Raw genomic sequence first — 16,345 nt, forward strand, 5'->3', positions numbered from 1 at the left:
CCTCCTTCTCCGAGACTTCAGAAAAAATAGCAAGTTTATATTCTCCTGTCTGCCACTTTGATCTGAGCCGATGGCAAAGCGTTCCTCCACAACAATATGAATTACCAAAATCAATAGAAAATTCCCTTTAATTTTAATAGGGTTTAGGACAACTTATTTTAAACGTTACTAAACTAGCTTTGATTCCGATTGCAGTTTAACTGTGGACAGAAGGGGTGGAAAACTTAAAAATAGGGAACCTGTGCCAAATGTTCCTATGAACCATCAGAACTGGTTTTGTTATGAAAGCCCACTCCACCGTGCCGAAGCGAAACAACAGCTCTTAATTGTCTGAGCAGACAGAGGAGCATGAGGTGCAGCTCCACTCACACGGCAGTTCCGTGCCTGGCAGGAGGCATTTCAGGGACCCTCAGAACTGCTGCTGCCTGGTAGAAACTCTGAGGAAAACCAGCAGGAAAATCTTCTAGGCTAAAAACACAATACAAAGCTCTTTCAACCCGGTCGGACTCGCTGCTGAGGGCTCGGAGAAGCGCCGGTGCCCGGGCAGTGTGTTGCCCTGGTGCTGCTCGGGCGGCAGGGAGGCTCCGGGCTCTGTCTGCCGGCCATGGCAGCTCCTCGCAGCCTCTCCCGATGATGGTGAACTCCTCCTCACGTGAGGATATGTGATCGTCACTGTCGCGATAGCAGTTTTGAACCAGGGTCTCCAACCAGCGGTAGTTTCAGCTATGCAGGCGATTTTCTTCAGCTCTGCCTACAGCAGACCGTCCTTCATCTCTGCCCTCTCCTCGGCACAAAGAGGCACTGACTGAGGATTACACAGGGCATTACAACAAGCTCTATCAGGAAAAAAAGATTCTTTTTTCCTCAATAAGCAGCTTAATAATAAATACTAATTAATAAGCAGTGATCCATAAAGAGAGCAATGAATTAATCCAAATATTTCTCATCATCTCACAGCTCCCACCAATAATATAAAAGAAACAAAAAATAGATACAATTAGAAGCAAAGATGTAAGGGAAGAGTAGTTAGCAATATTGGGGTTGCTCGTCTTCCTTTCGGAGCCTGGCGTGCAGCGCTGGCTGCAGAGAGAAGGCCTTTCTAGCTGGAGCGCTCGCAGTGACGCAGAATAACTTGTGTCCTTACAGTCAGCATCGTGAACTGAGACGTGCAGAAGGATCTGAAGCAGTGTCACATTCAGGTACAAATTTCAGTCACAGCTTCTGTTTTGGGTCACCTCCAGAATTCTCAGGTTAGTAGCAAACCATGAGGCGTGAAAGAAAGGAGAGCATGCATTTTGTAACGGCTACGAAGAAACTGAGCGCTTACTCCCTTACATTGAAGGATTTATGCATAAATTTCAAATATTCTTGCTTTGTCTGTTAAATTTCAAATATGCTGCCCTGTGCTCATGAGAGGGAAAAAGGGGACAAGCTTTCTCCTTCCCCCTGTTGATCTGAGCTGGGCGCAAAAATGAGGCTCTAAAAGGACTAACTGCTTCCAGCTGGATCCTACAGAGCCTACGAAGGACTAGTTCCTCTTAGGCAGACGAGAGGAATGTAAAATCTTATGTCATGACAGTGACAAGCACTCAAAGCCCCTACCGCTGGGAAAAGTTGTGGAGGGCAATACAAGAGCATGTAACAGAGAACAGAGGAATTCTCTTACGGGGAAAAAAATAATCCACATGAGAGATTGTAATAACTAGATGTACAGAGGAGTGGACTTCATCAGCAAGGCATAGAGAATCGTGTCCCATGAGTTATTAAAAAGTGGACTGGACAAAGTAATGCAAAATACGCTGTATTGAACAATCTTTCATTAGGAGCAGGAAGGACACAGTGAACTATCAAGTCATTTTTCTTATTATGGATGTCTTTTATTGCTTTTGAAAATAACCTGGCTTGCCAGACAGACCCTGCTGCGGGACAGAAGAGCCTCACATTTATAACAATAGTCCACAAAGAATGAGTCAATGGGGAACCCTTCCTAAAATGCATCTCTGACAACACTTTGCAGGTTGAAACGTGTTGCTTTTTATTTTATCTTTCATAAGCAAGTACAAATCCAAATTGTAACTTTTAATGGCAGGCACATTGGGCATAACTGAAACGGTTTCTTGTAAGTATGTGAACGTACTGAAACAAATGATCTAAGGCAGACTCACCAAGTGAACAACAAAAATGAAAATCAGTATAATCCTGAGTTAAACTGGTGTGTGCTCTTGCAATATACACCTACCGGGACTTAGTTTAAAAGTGTTTTAAAATATTTCTTTCTCTAATATTTATTTAAATGGAGACTTTCCCAGCTGTTGATGGCAGATATCATATGCTTGTTGTAATAACAACAATGGCAAATTTTCTGTTCCTGTGGAATGTCTCCTTTTAGCTGTTTGCAAAGAAACACCATATTGTAAAGCTGAACTGGAAGCCTGTCAGTGACATGAAAATATGGAAGAAATTTAATTGTTTCCATAATTCCTTATTTGAGTTAAATAAATCTAGTCTAAGCTGCAGCTGTTTTAAAGTTAAACAGTTTGTGGTTCTCTTGATAGTAAATCTTATTAAATGTGAACTGATAGGGTTTGTGCAAACATACAAGATACAAAATAGTAGGATCTTTTAATTTAACTATGATAACAGCTTCCAAATATCATCTGTAAATATTTAAGCAGGGACAAAAGGTACTGTCTTTTAGAGATCTAGATACAGCATTTCATTAAAAACAAAACCAATAACCTAGTACATTGAATTATAATATAATGCTGGCAATGACTGCTACTCCATCCAATATTTTCTTGCAATATCTGTTACTCTCTCCCTGTGATTGCCCTGAATTTCTCCTCCTATTTTATCAAAACCAGGCCTGAATCAGTTTGGTTTATTTCTTTCTTCAGACCACGGAAGAAAAGGTAGTATAATTCCCACTAAATCTTGGAGTACATTTTCTTTTGTACTAGCAAGTATTTTCTTTTTCTAAAAATACAACACTTACCCATCATTAAAGCTTGTTGTAAAATAGAAACCGAACTGGCAAGGCTGAGTAAAACCACACACCCAAACCAATTCCTTTACATCTGCTTTTATTTCTTGGACTTCTTCAGCCTTGCTCAGATTTCGGCTCCCTGTACCAAGTAAGTAAGAACTTTGCAAGGGATAAAACCATCAACCTGCAGGAACAGGCAGAGCTGATCGGGAAGGCTCCGAAGGTGCTGTCTGAGAGGTCAACACGGACATGATGAGTGAGCGGTCACGCACGGCATCCTAGCACAACGCGTACATGGAGCCACCATGCAAAGACAGCTACAGTGTACTAATTACAGATAGCTTCCTTTCCCAGTTGCTATTTGACTAGTATTGCTAACTCATAGCTAGTCCATTACTAAGAGGGTCACAGTATCACAGTGAGATGAAGCGTGTTACAGACAACATTTTGACGAAATTTTCTGATACGCCCAAGGAAAGAGGTGCCTTTAGAGAGGAGGTAAAACGGAACAAAAGTATGACCCAATAGCCTGAACCCATCAGAAGGAGGTGTACCCACTTCAGAGCAGACTGTGGCTGGCCTTTGTACGTATGGCTGGCTGGAGAAAGGCAGCTGCACGATAGCTCCGAGTTTGTCAGAAGCACAGCAGTCCCATGACACCGGACACGAGAAGAGGGGTGACCATGCCTGGCACACGGCGCAGTTTAGCCCACGAAGCAGTGGGAAGATTTAGACCCGAGACAGAATTCCTGCTTAAACCAGTAATGCAGGTATCATCACACTCGCCATATCTGGACATAAAACCATTATCCGTCTCACAAAAAAACAGAAAATGATTTTTCAGAGCAACTGCATTTCAGATATTGACTTTAGAGTCTCACTTTTCTGCTTTCTTCTCCTCTAGTCAATTAAACAAAGAGATCTAGAAGAACCAAGGAGAGAAATATGAGCAGTTAAAAGAGAAAAGTGCTGTCATGATTGTACAGTAGGTTGATGGCATTTACAAAATTCCATGTATTCAGACTCAATATTTTCCATATGAAGACCATCACTTAATATTAATGCTGAAGCCGTATGGAGGATAGGGCCCCTCTTCCAAGAAATAATTTGCAGATATAAGGACAAGTACAATCCCTGCCCTGAGGAGCTTGGAAATAATATCCTGCTGGTATAAGCTGAAATAGAAAGGTGTTTATTTTTACTACAATAAGTGCTTAACAAGCAATAACTAAACCAAAACTATTATTTCAAAAGGATTTACAATAATATTATAATTATCTCGATGTTTATGGAATTGAAAAGGCAGGAACTTTTAGCTACTAATAACAACAGCCTCAAATACTTTTATTTTTTCTTTGGAAAATCCAGAGACTGGTACAATGATCTGAACTTGTAAAAAAGAAAGCAGTTGGACAGATGAGCTTTTCCATTACAGGATTTGGCCTAGAGGAGTGTAAACAAACCAGCGCTCTCTTCAGGGCAATTTACACCTATCGGCCTCCAGAAATTTATATTGTTGAGGAACTTTGGGAGTTTTACTACGCCAGGCCAGAAAACATTGCAAGTCATTTACAAGACCAGCAAAGAAAGAGTAACCACACAAAGAGAGTATATAATGCTTTATTCAGGTTATGTAGGAATACAGAATATAAAAAGTCACAAGGAAAAAGGGTAAGACCCAGGAAATAAAAGTGTTGTGGCAACTCACATACTCTTTTCAGATAATTCTTATCAACGTGAATGCTAAGAAGCACCCATCCTTCGTTGTCAGTCAACTTAGGCTACTTCTGGCTCCCGAGAATGTTATCACATTGTCATCTCATTTGCAGAGTATCTGTGATATTCAGAGAATATTAGTGAATGAGGACCTGCGGGTTCCTTGTTGAGTTACTACCCCGTCTATAACACAGACCCCTATGAACAGAGCGCATCAGAGATTCAACACAAGTGTACATACGTGAAAAAAAAAAAAAAAATGCACGCCGTTTGGACAATGCTGCAATACAGGATAGCTAGTGTGGGACGAGTATGAAGCGGAGGCAGGACCGGCCCCACGCGTGCCGCACACCGAGCTGCTGGGCTCCCCAGACGCCATCCCCAGGCTCCATCTTCTCCTTGCTGCGCTCCTCTGCTGCCGCAAGCAGTGCCGGAGCCTCACGTGCACGGGATCGGCTTCACAGGATCACCCATCCCGCCAAGGAGCTCTGGCACGGACAGCACAGCAAAGCTAAAAGAAAAAGAGGAAAAGATCCAGAAGAGAAAGGAGTACAGAAAGGAGAGGAAATCATGGCTTTAATCTACACCACATGTACAACAAGGCTGAGCTACAGGCTCTAGGGAGTCATAACTCTGAATGTCCTGACTTTTGTGTGTTTAAAATCTCAACTGTAGCATTACAGCATGGGGGTTTATTTTTGCATTTAATTTAATATCTCTCTTTGGGGAAAAAGAAAGTATGCTCTACCATGCAGTCAAAGAGACCACATGACGGACAGTCAAATAAATATCATCCACACATTCATTTGCATGATTAAGCCATCAGACATGGAATGGAGTGCATTTATTTGAATAACCTCCAAGGTATTTTGGGGCACATAAATAAAACGGCGACAGCAAGCCATAGCCCTTAATTTTCTCACTGTTTAAAATAGTGCAATTCTAGAGTAACTCCTCTGAAACAAATGTAAAATCAATGTAAGAACAAATTGATACACATCTGAAAACCTCTCCGCTTTCCACATCCTCACCCTGCACAAAAAAGCCGCTGATCCTAATTCTTGGTGAAGGCAACACACATTACAAGTACGTGCCTAGACAAAGTTCAGTGCCTCAGTGGCTAACCAGGTATCTAAGACAAGATGGTATGGTGTCCACACACGCTTGCTCTGTAAGGAGATCAGGAAACTAAAACAATTTCCAAAGAGCTAAAGAAGAAATGTGAGCAAGTGAGTCTACTGTTCCCACAACTCCAAGATGTTCTCTTTTTGAAAAGCATATAATGTCTGCATTGTGTGCTGTAGCTTCTACATCTACAGGAGACCAAGAGGACAGAACTGGTAGAGCAGAACACACGATGTGGAAGACCTGACATCCACAGTACACACATTTTAAGTTTTTTTGGTTTTTTTTTTTTTTGCTTTTATCTTGATTTTTTTTTAGAGAATTCTGGACTAACTCTAGAGTGGTCTCATAGACTAAAAGCCCTATTGTGGCTGGAGTGCATTAGGTGTCCTCTGGGAGTCTATACTCCATTTTAGTTTCGTCCAAAGGAATCTAGCCTATATACTCCAAAACTACCCCACAACGAGAAGCAAAGCACAGTCAGTAGGGACAACTGGGAGTTTTGTTTCAAAAGTGCACTCCTAAGTTGCACTAAAATGTTAACATAGGCACACAGTGTGAAGGAGAGGAAAGATAACTTAAGATGATGAACTATGCCTTCTACATTTTTCTCAAAGTAAAAGAATAAATCTTAGAAAAAGCACCCAGTTCTCACTTCTCCCATGGTATGGACAGAATAATGCACCTGCAGCTGGGAAAGCTTCAAGACATAATGGTGGAAATGCTTCCAAGGAAGCACAGATGAATTTGGACATTACTTATAGTCCTTTATGACTCAGACCCTGGTGTGATGCTTAGTCATGAGTCCTGTGCTTAGGGAGTGATGACAGAAAACGTTTTAATATCCAGAAGCATTCAAATACCAAATGGATCTTATTTTTACCATCTGAAACAACAGTTTAATTCAACAATGGTGATAAAAATGAACTGGGTTTTGTTTTCAATCAATAGTAAAGGCAATTCAGTACAATACTACAAAAGTGGAAAAAGTGTGAAAATGACCCAAAGTGATGACTATAAGCAAAGAGATGTTATAAAATGGTTATATAAAGCTAAGGAAAATGTTCTTCAACTTTCCTGTGCTGCCTTAAGCCATGCATGGTTTTCCTTAAGGGTAGGCTCATGATCAAGACCATGAAAACAGCAAAGGTGGTAAGTTCCAGACCTGGTGAAATCTGGGGATTTATAGTGGAAGCACTAAGCACTCCAGAAAACTGCCCCAGGAGCTGGGTATTCTCCTTCATATCGTGCAATACCCCAGTATGACATCATCTCTTCCAGCAGATGAACTGCATCACCTGGGGACCTGAGCGGACATGTCTACACTGCGCTTAGCTCCTTGACAAGCTCCCAGGCAGCGTTGACCCAGCTGCCTTACTCTCCCGCTTTCCGCTGGAGAAGATCAGCTAGCTCCCTTCAAATCAAAACCCAACAGCAGCTCTGTGGATAGTTCACTAACAACTGCTCCCGAAAGACAGCACGGGCTAGCCTGCACTCTGTCTGGGTCCTGCTTAGCGCAGTCCTCCAACACGATTGCAAATAACCACACCTTCCTCCCTGTCATACCCCAGAGCCTGCAGCACATGCCTTAACATTCATATAATGAAATCACCGCTCTAGTAGACTGAAGTACAATCCACACATTAAACTTTGATTGGAAAAACACATAAAAAATAGCAACTTGTAGGGCCACCATGTGAGGCTTAGAAAAGTCAAATACTACGGGTGTGACCAGCCTGTCTCAGAGTACAGTAGTCCTGAAAAACATGGATGTGACCATCCTGCACCAGATGGTCTATGGGACAGGCGTCACGGTCTACAGCAGACACATTTAACAGCATCAGTGTACTAGCAGCACCTTAGTTTCTTTACAGGAAACTCCTGGGTACCTGAGAAGTTATCTGAGGAGACCTGGATGGATTAAGCCCCTTCTTGGATCTGTAATCTCGGTGGAGGAAAGTGAAAGGTATTTGATGGTTATGTCACCATGCGCAGCAGTGCGAAGGAGAGACAGCGGAGGCACTTCCAGAAAAGTTAGCACAGTTTCCTAGAGAAGCAATAGATGATTGACAATGGATCACTTTTGTAGCCCTTTGAACCTCAGCTACTACAGAGAGGAACTCCTATACAGAGGTCTCCTATGGAGAGGAACATCAGTCATACATGTGCCAAAGTCTAGCAAGCTAAGGTACACAGCAGGACAGTGATTCTGGTGCCAGGTAGCTATAAATTGTCATCTCTGGCACCAGGATACCAGCCTGGAAGCCTGTGAATAGAGGGTAAGGAATAGCGAGGGCACCAGCCTGGAGGTCTGTGAATACGGGGTGAGGAATACTGCTTTCCCATGACAGGTGGGAAGCGTGCACCCATCAGGATCACTGGCACCTTTTGGGTGACAATATGTTAGATGTTTCTACTCTGACAGAACAAATAGTTTAATAAATATATTTATTCAAATATTTATGTCTGCACTCCCACTGAGGACTAACTGAGATTAAGACCATTATCATTAACAATAAAAGTTTAATCCTGAAATGAGTGGGACTTTTGCCTCAGTAAGGATGGACTCCAAGCTACACTACCATGCACTTTCTCAGATAAAAACAGGAGCTGCTGTGAAAATAAGAGCATGCTTTGGCAAGAAATGAAATTAAGCCACATTAAAGGTCCCTTCCAACCCAAAGCATTCTATGATTCTAATAGGTATTACCATAATAACAAACCTTAAGAACTCTATCGCATTACCAGGATGGATTTCATTAACTCCCTCTGCAACAAATTGTATCAATCATCCAATAAAAGTTTTAATGATCAATCTAAAATGAAGGTGAACCAAGTAATAACTTCTCCAGATTCCTCATAACTACTCACAGAATATGATCGGCTAGTTACCCCTGAACTCTAAGCTTAACATATAGGTTGTTACTTTGAAAGCATCTGAAATTCAGTAGACATCTGTTCCAGTGCAGTTTTGAAAACCCCATTGCAACTACCCCCTGAAGAAGCAAAAATTCAGCTGCCGAGAAGAAAAGTCAACTGAGGGCCAAATGCAAAGAGAACAAGAAAAACCTTTTTTTGCAAACACTTTAAAAACCAACACTGTTGTTCACTAGAAAATTAAGGCTTTACCTAGCCAGTACTTACATTTGTTTCACTTCACGAGTGTGAACTTGCAATCAGTTCAGCAGATTCCCGGTGGCAAGCTGCGACTGAGCTTTTCTCAGCAGGGCACTCACTTGAGTCTCTCCCCTTTAGTATCAATTTTCATGACATGTGCAAGACCTTAATAGTTCTGAGACCTCTAATCCTCAGTCAAATTTGGTTGAAATTGGCTGCCAGGTTCAGAAATTACTAGAGGACTGTTAGACAAGCAGATAGATAGATGAAGGAACAGAAGAGCAGTATAATCAAGTAATTTGTCTTTCCTTATAAAAACAGTTTAAAAAAAAAGGGACTCATTGAAAGTAGGCCATGAATCAAGGAAAAAGTTCCTACTGATGTTCCTGTTTGATTATCAAGAGTCTTCCAAAGAAGGTGGTGGAAATGTCATCCCTTGAGAGCTTTCAAATGTCACTTCACAAAACATCTGTGTATATATGATAAAAAATTACCCTGTAGTCAAAGCATTTTTATAGTGAATAATTTAAGTATTTTCAATAGAATCGGTAGACTATATACAGAGATGGCTCCTTGTCCTATATCTCTTCATGTGAGCAAATATATATGCACACATATATAGAGAAGTTTGCATATATAGAGAAGTTTATAAAGGTATGAAACAGTTTCTAAATTAAAATCTTCAGTAAGTCTTTTTAAGATATGAAAAAAATGTCACTATATCATAACAGAAAGCCAGAAGGCTTAAAAAGGACACTATGGGTGTTAGACCAAAAATTTGTCCCTGTTAAGCTGTATCTTAAATGACCATTTCAAATAAGTGCAATGAAAATGATCAGTTTTACTTAACCTTCGTATCTGAATGACTCCTTCTCAAAGTCAACCTGAATCTCTGGTTATATGTCCTCTGTCATTAATCATTCCGAGGAAAAACAATCTTAACTATCTTCTCAAAGCACATATGGACAGCTTTATTGAAAAGAGTGCACCCTGGCAGTCAGTAAAAATCTCTTTACTTGTACAGCTATCTGCCAGCATTCACGGTGTGTACATTTAAGAAAAAGAATACCCTTTACTCAGTCTGTCAATGTAAAACAAACTAATTTCCTTATAAAGAACCCAGTTCAAATTAGTTTCTCCTCAGTGTCTTTATTGTTAAACATCATCCTTGCAAAAATTCCCCATCTAACATTTGGAGTTGTGTTCCATTTTATTGCACAGACCTAACTACCGCAGTCTTCAACTGCCCTGAGCTCCACAGCGTGCATGGACATATGGTAATGAGATTTGGTCATGTAAATGCAATGTTCATTATAGGGTCATTGGCTGGGAGGAGGTGTTAAGATTCTGGGAACACAAAAGCTAAAAGTATGATCATATGGCTTATTGCAAAAAGACTCAGAAACATTCACTGGTATGTATACCCACAAAGCCAAAATGCATACAGGTTATATTAAACAAATATTACCTGTCTTTTAAAAAAAAGGCAAAAAACTCAAATGCCATATTCATACATCAGTTCTGATTTTCATTAAGTTTTACTTCTATATTCAGCTTTTTATCAACAGCAAGTGCAAAGAGATAAAGCAGGGAATAATATGGCACACACAAAAGGAAATCCCAGCTGACGGCTCACTGGTAAGCAAGAGAGAACATTTGCACTTTTAGGAAATTGTCAGATGGCTATACAATGCTGTGGCGTTTCTATATGCCCATCTTAGTAGTAGCTACAGGTAGGAGAGGTACTGCTTTCCTTAAATTAATGGAGTAGCTGAAAGATCAAGTCTAAAAGTCTAAAATTGCTCTTGAATTCTTATGTAAGTTAGAAGATAAAAGGGTTCATCTTTTGAAATGTGAACATCCAGTCAAGGTCCTACAGAAGCCAATCAATGGGCACTGCATGTTTTCAGCATCTTTAAAAAGAATCGGCAACTTTTAATTATAAGCCAAGTATAGGCCCACAAGGCCAAAGTCTAATCCTGCTCAAGTCAATGGTAACCTCCTGCCTTCAAACCTTCCCATCGATTGCAGCATGGTCAAGATTTCACACGCAGATTTTAAAGAGGCTTCACAAGTTACTGGACGCATATCCTTCTCAGTTGAGCTAGCTCTTGACTCCTAAAGTTGGTTCGATTTCAAAGCCTGACAAACAGCTGCATGAAAACACAGAACTGTCACCGAGAAGAGGATGGAGGAGCTCTACCCGAGCAACTCCATCCCCCCGCACAAGCATACTTCTCCCATGGCTGCCAGCGTGGGCCAGGTGCCAGGGCCAACGTGCTTTTGTACAGACTACAAGCAATTTCCTTCTCTCCTGGCAGCACCTCGTAAGAGCTAGCAACTGATGAGTGGATGACAGAAGGAATCCTGCTTGTGAACCATGCCAGACTTCTGACAGCAGTGTTTAACTACCCACGTAGAGGAAAGTTTAGGGGATGCGGAGACTTAGTTGCAGCACATTGCAATGAATCTTCCCATCCATGTTGCCTACAGGACCATTAAAAAGAATTTATTTTCAGTGCAGCTGATGAAAATTCACCAGAGTTTCCAGTTTTGCTACGTACGTTTGGCAAACTGTTTTATGGGACTTGCAGCCTAAAACTCCAAAGAAATGCTTGGTTTTGCCAACTTCTCTCCTAGGGACAATTCACGGCATCATCACAGATTTTTCTCCTTCCGATCACAGTCCTGCACAGATGTACCAACACCAGGAACTTTCACAAGATTTAAGCTCTGCATCCCAAAGCCACAGGGGACACCGGGATGACAGCAGAATAACTGGAAAGATTAATGATGCCTCCTCAGAACAATACAATGTAAAATGAAATGTGGATTAAAAAAAGGGGGAAATGAGGTAATTTTACTTACAAAGTGAATTGAAAGCTGCCATTTCAGCTAGCTATCCTGTACGTTCACTTTGTCTTTAGTTACACAGTAATGGCTAAAACAGTTTTTACCTGCATTCTCTGCACATCAGTGAATTAAATTACTCAATGTACTATTTATTTACAGAAGTTTTACCATTCTGTGTCACAAATAATTCTAAATGTAATCTGCTAAGAACTAGTTCCTTCAGTTTAAAGGCCAAATTCTTATTGGTGTCCAGAAAGACATGAAGGACAATTGAATGGGGGCAGCTAATTAGTCATTTCACTTTTTGTCCTATGGAAACAATTACCAAAGCTACAGTGGAAGTTACTTTAACACAAATACGCCTGGAGCAAAATTTTTCTCCTCATGGCTCAGTGGTAACATCAGAAAAAGCATGTCTAAAAATCTCTCTTTTTTGAGAGAAGTTAGACTTAAGGTGTCAATATCAGGATGTTGTGGCACATTAAACTGGGTTTCAGAACTGGCCACTACTTCTCAAGTTCAGGTCACAAGGCCTTGCTGGAATTCAGTCATTCGGTGTTCTTTCACTGCTAAAAACCACCATGGTGCCAAAAACCTTGATAATGGCTCTTAGAGCACTTAGAAAGGATAGGCAAGATGAAACCTGATCCAGGACTGCTCTCCCGTGTTTCTGCACTTAAGTTGCATCTAAGTTCTACTTGAGGCACGTAAAAGCTATTTTGCAATTTGCCCAAAGTTCAAAATCACATTCCCACAATCACTCAGGAGACAGCAGGTATTAATGCTGCTTTGGAAATGTTAACCTATGCCAGGACATACACTGGCCTGAAAATAAGACTGATCTGAGGGACAGAACACCTCTCCCATGAGGACAGGGCGAGAGAGTTGGGGCTGTGCAGCCTGGAGAAGACAAGGCTCCAGGGTGACCTTAGAGCAGCCTGCCAATACCTGAAGGGGGCTTACAAGAAAGCTGTAAAGGGACTTTTACAAGGGCATGTAGGGACAGGACAAGGGGTAATGGCTTTAAACTGAAAGAGGGTAGATTTAGATTAGATATTAGGAAGAAATTCTTTACTCTGAGGGTGGTGAGGCACTGACACAGGTTGGTCCAGAGAAGCTGTGGCTGACCCCTCCCTGGAAGTGTTCAAGGCCAGGCTGGATGGGGCTTTCAGCAACCTGGTCTAGTGGAAGGTGTCCTTGACCATGGCAGGGGGGGATGGAACGAGATGATCTTTAAGGTCCCTTCCAACCCAAACCGTTCTATGATTCTATAAAAACATTTCCGCTTTTCTACACAGAACTGTGGATTTCTAAATCAACAGTTTGGATTGTTAAAATACATTTGCATTTGTCATACTGTGTTTCTATTTAATATTTTTGCTTTCAGTGGCAAAATCATATATAAGGAACATTAAAGCAAAAGGTGATCAATCAAATATTACATGAAAAATTCTTGCAAAAGTATGGTCATAAAATTATACTTCTGGCATGATCAGAGTTGCTTATGCATACATGCACTTGGCACAAAAATATAAAATGAGTAAAAATGTATTTCTTGTGTGAAATTTTTTTTTGTACTCTTCTTTCAACCTATGAGACAATTCTCTTTCTTACATGACACAAAATACATCAGGTTAATTAACATACCTTGAAGTTAGTTATTCGTCATTTGCAACACTGTTACAAAGATCTGCAGAAACAGAAGGACTTTCCTTGGTATAATTTTGTCAATGAAAACTATCACACTTCAGCTCATGGATGTAAGCGTGGATTAATCAGTCTTGTTCACACCTGTTCCATGAGAAGTTCCATTAAAATTAATGAACCAGCTAATGTTTCAGCAATATCTTGATTCAGAGCCTACAAATGTCTCTCTTTTAATCTCAGTATAACTAATGTAAATCGGAAAATATACGGTCCTATGAGCAGTGAAATCTGAAATATAAATACTTTGAATTGTATTCCAAGCTAATTTGAATCCTGTATGATTAAAATCTGGAAAAGTGTATTTTATTTTAGTGAACTGAGGTGGTATCTTGTTGTTTATAAGGCAGCATGTTGAATCATCCCTTACTTTCAAACCTTCAGTTTTAGGAGTTGCCCAAGCACTATTTAATTACAGTTCTGTTAGCAAACCTTAAAAGTATACTGAATTACGAAGGGACGAACAGCTACCAACGTGCACGCACATATGAAGACACCTTGTAAGACAGCCTATTGGTGTTTGCAAACTAAGCTGTATTGTAAACTCTGGAATTGTACTACCTGCAAAACGTTCTGCTTTGGGCTATTTCATACAAGCTTTTGTTAGCAAGACAGGCAGCCAGCCACCTTATTGGCTTTCCTATGAAATAGAAGGAATATCTGGTTTTATGTCAAAATTGTGTAAATCAGCTTGAACATTTTTATTAAGGGATATCCTTAAATTTTGTACCTACACACACAGTTGAATGTTTCAAAATCTACATCCTGTTATCCTAAGCCAGGGCAGAGCAACACACAGATGAAAAGAAATTGTAACTTCTACAACTGCAATAGCTAGAGCCAGTCAGTTTTATTTGCGCTCAGAGTATACAGCTATTGAAGACATTCTCAGTGTTTGTAGCAACAGCTGCGATTCCTACACGCATTTTGCCAATGGGAGGACAGGCATTTTCCTCTGAGTAACTAACCATGCCTCCAAGGGACTGCATTCGCAGCACACGTATCCTTTTAAGACAGTAGAGAACACCATCTTTGCTACAATCTTGACCTGAGCCTAAAAGAGCAACGCCCTTAGAGCCAGGATTTCAAGCAGCACCACCCACACCTTGCCCTTCAGTCATGTGTTAGATCTCTACTTCACTACTATGGGAAAAGTATGAACAAGTTCCTTTCTGCTTTTACATTTCTCATGATTTCAGCAATTCCTGAAGTCTGATATGCAGAAAGGTCGTGTTAGAGACTGATTATAGGCTGGTTGCCACATAGATCAAATAAGACGTTTTAAGCTTCATCAACCATATGGATGTGCCTTGTCTTTTTAGAGAATGTATTTTGTCCCTGAGGACTTCCAGCATTTTAAAGTTCTACTATATTAAGTAGAATTTATAATAATTTCGGATAAATTTAGGATGACTGTGAGACTCGGCATGGAAGTCCACAAAACTGACAGCAATTGTCCAAAAGTGCTAAGTTTTTTGATGTTAAATTCCTTTAACCTGTGTGATTATATTTTCAACTGTAGATACACTAGATAGCAATTATTAATAGAGTTTAAGGTTTGTTGCACACTTTATTAGCTGCAGTCAAGTATTTCTTGAAAAAGCTGGTTTTGTCTTTGTGTCTCATGGATGAACTGTAACACTGACAGCCCCCTCCCACCCCTCAACACACACACACTCCTGTTTTACAACCGTATCTTCAAGCTCTCCTTATCCACTCGCAATTGTTTTCTGTTGGACAACTGACATAACGCTTCACATCTTGAAGCTAGATACACACCTGACGGGCTAACTTGTATCTGTCGATCTACCTGGCTGCCAGAAGATCCAGCTGAAAATCAAGTCTCTCATCCTCTGGCAGATGAATAAATAGGTTCAGGGGCTGTCTTCAGTCCCTGGAACTACTGCAGAAGATTTTCCCTTCAGGGATCTCTACCCTACTTTTAAACTTGACTGAATTGGCCTGCAGATTAAACAACTGTTACAAAGGGACTACCAGAGGTACCCATGGCATAATTGCAGAAGCTTTACTTCCCCAGTTAACTGGGTTAAAAACTGACCCACATCTGATCTCAGAAATTACTACACGTTTAGTAATGGCTATTGAATGCAAGAATAACTAACTATTCTTCTGAGCAGTTAAACTCAGGTTTTACCAGATCACGCTCACAGGAGGCAAAAGGAGGTGGCTTTAAGCTTTAACAACCCACCTATCTCACTACCTCACAAATTCCACTATTGCCAATCCTCTAAAGCCAGCGAAGCCCACTACAAACGCCTCCATAGCAGGATGTCAGTTCAAAGTGCAGCAAGGAATAACCTTGCATGTTTGAAAATCCTCCTTTAAGTCCTCCCTATCCCTACCTGAAGGAAGAATGGGATGAGCAGAAGAAGATGTTTACGCCTTGTGCAGTGTTACTGCAATTTGTAAATTAGGAATTTCTCCTAAAATAGAAAATTGTCCTGAAAATGTTCTAAATTTTAAGTAGAAAAATTCAGAGTTAGAAAACCAGTAATGCATATCACTTAATTGTTCTTTGAGGAAGAACTTCTTCCCTCTGAGGGTGACGGAGCACTGGAACAGGCTGCCCAGGGAGGTTGTGGAGTCTCCTTCTCTGGAGATACTCAAGACCTGCCTGGACGCGGTCCTGTGCAGCCTGCTGTACATGAGCCTGCTTTGGCAGGGTAGTTGGACTAGATGACCCACAGAGATCCCTTCCAACCCCTACCATTCTGTGATTCTGTGTGATTCTGTGATAATGACAAGCAGCCCTTAAAACAAAGCCCCCAAAGCTTCTAGAGAAAAATATGTATTATAGTGCATGATGACATTCACGAAATTTAA

General features: G+C 40.8%; 1 long non-coding RNA gene across 1 annotated transcript in view; it reads right to left on the minus strand.

The window, feature by feature from the left end:
• Nucleotides 1-4,590: 4,590 nt before the first annotated feature.
• The window catches only part of LOC142360823 (uncharacterized), a 28,476-nt gene continuing 16,721 nt past the window's right edge, over nucleotides 4,591-16,345 (minus strand). The window contains exons 2-3 of the long non-coding RNA XR_012763390.1: nucleotides 7,717-7,874; nucleotides 4,591-5,213 (exon numbers count right to left, since the gene is read on the minus strand). This is a non-coding gene — a long non-coding RNA (uncharacterized LOC142360823). The remainder of the gene's footprint in view (nucleotides 5,214-7,716; nucleotides 7,875-16,345) is intronic.

Source organism: Opisthocomus hoazin, chromosome 3 (genome assembly GCF_030867145.1).
Source record: "Opisthocomus hoazin isolate bOpiHoa1 chromosome 3, bOpiHoa1.hap1, whole genome shotgun sequence".
NCBI lineage: Eukaryota > Metazoa > Chordata > Aves > Opisthocomiformes > Opisthocomidae > Opisthocomus > Opisthocomus hoazin.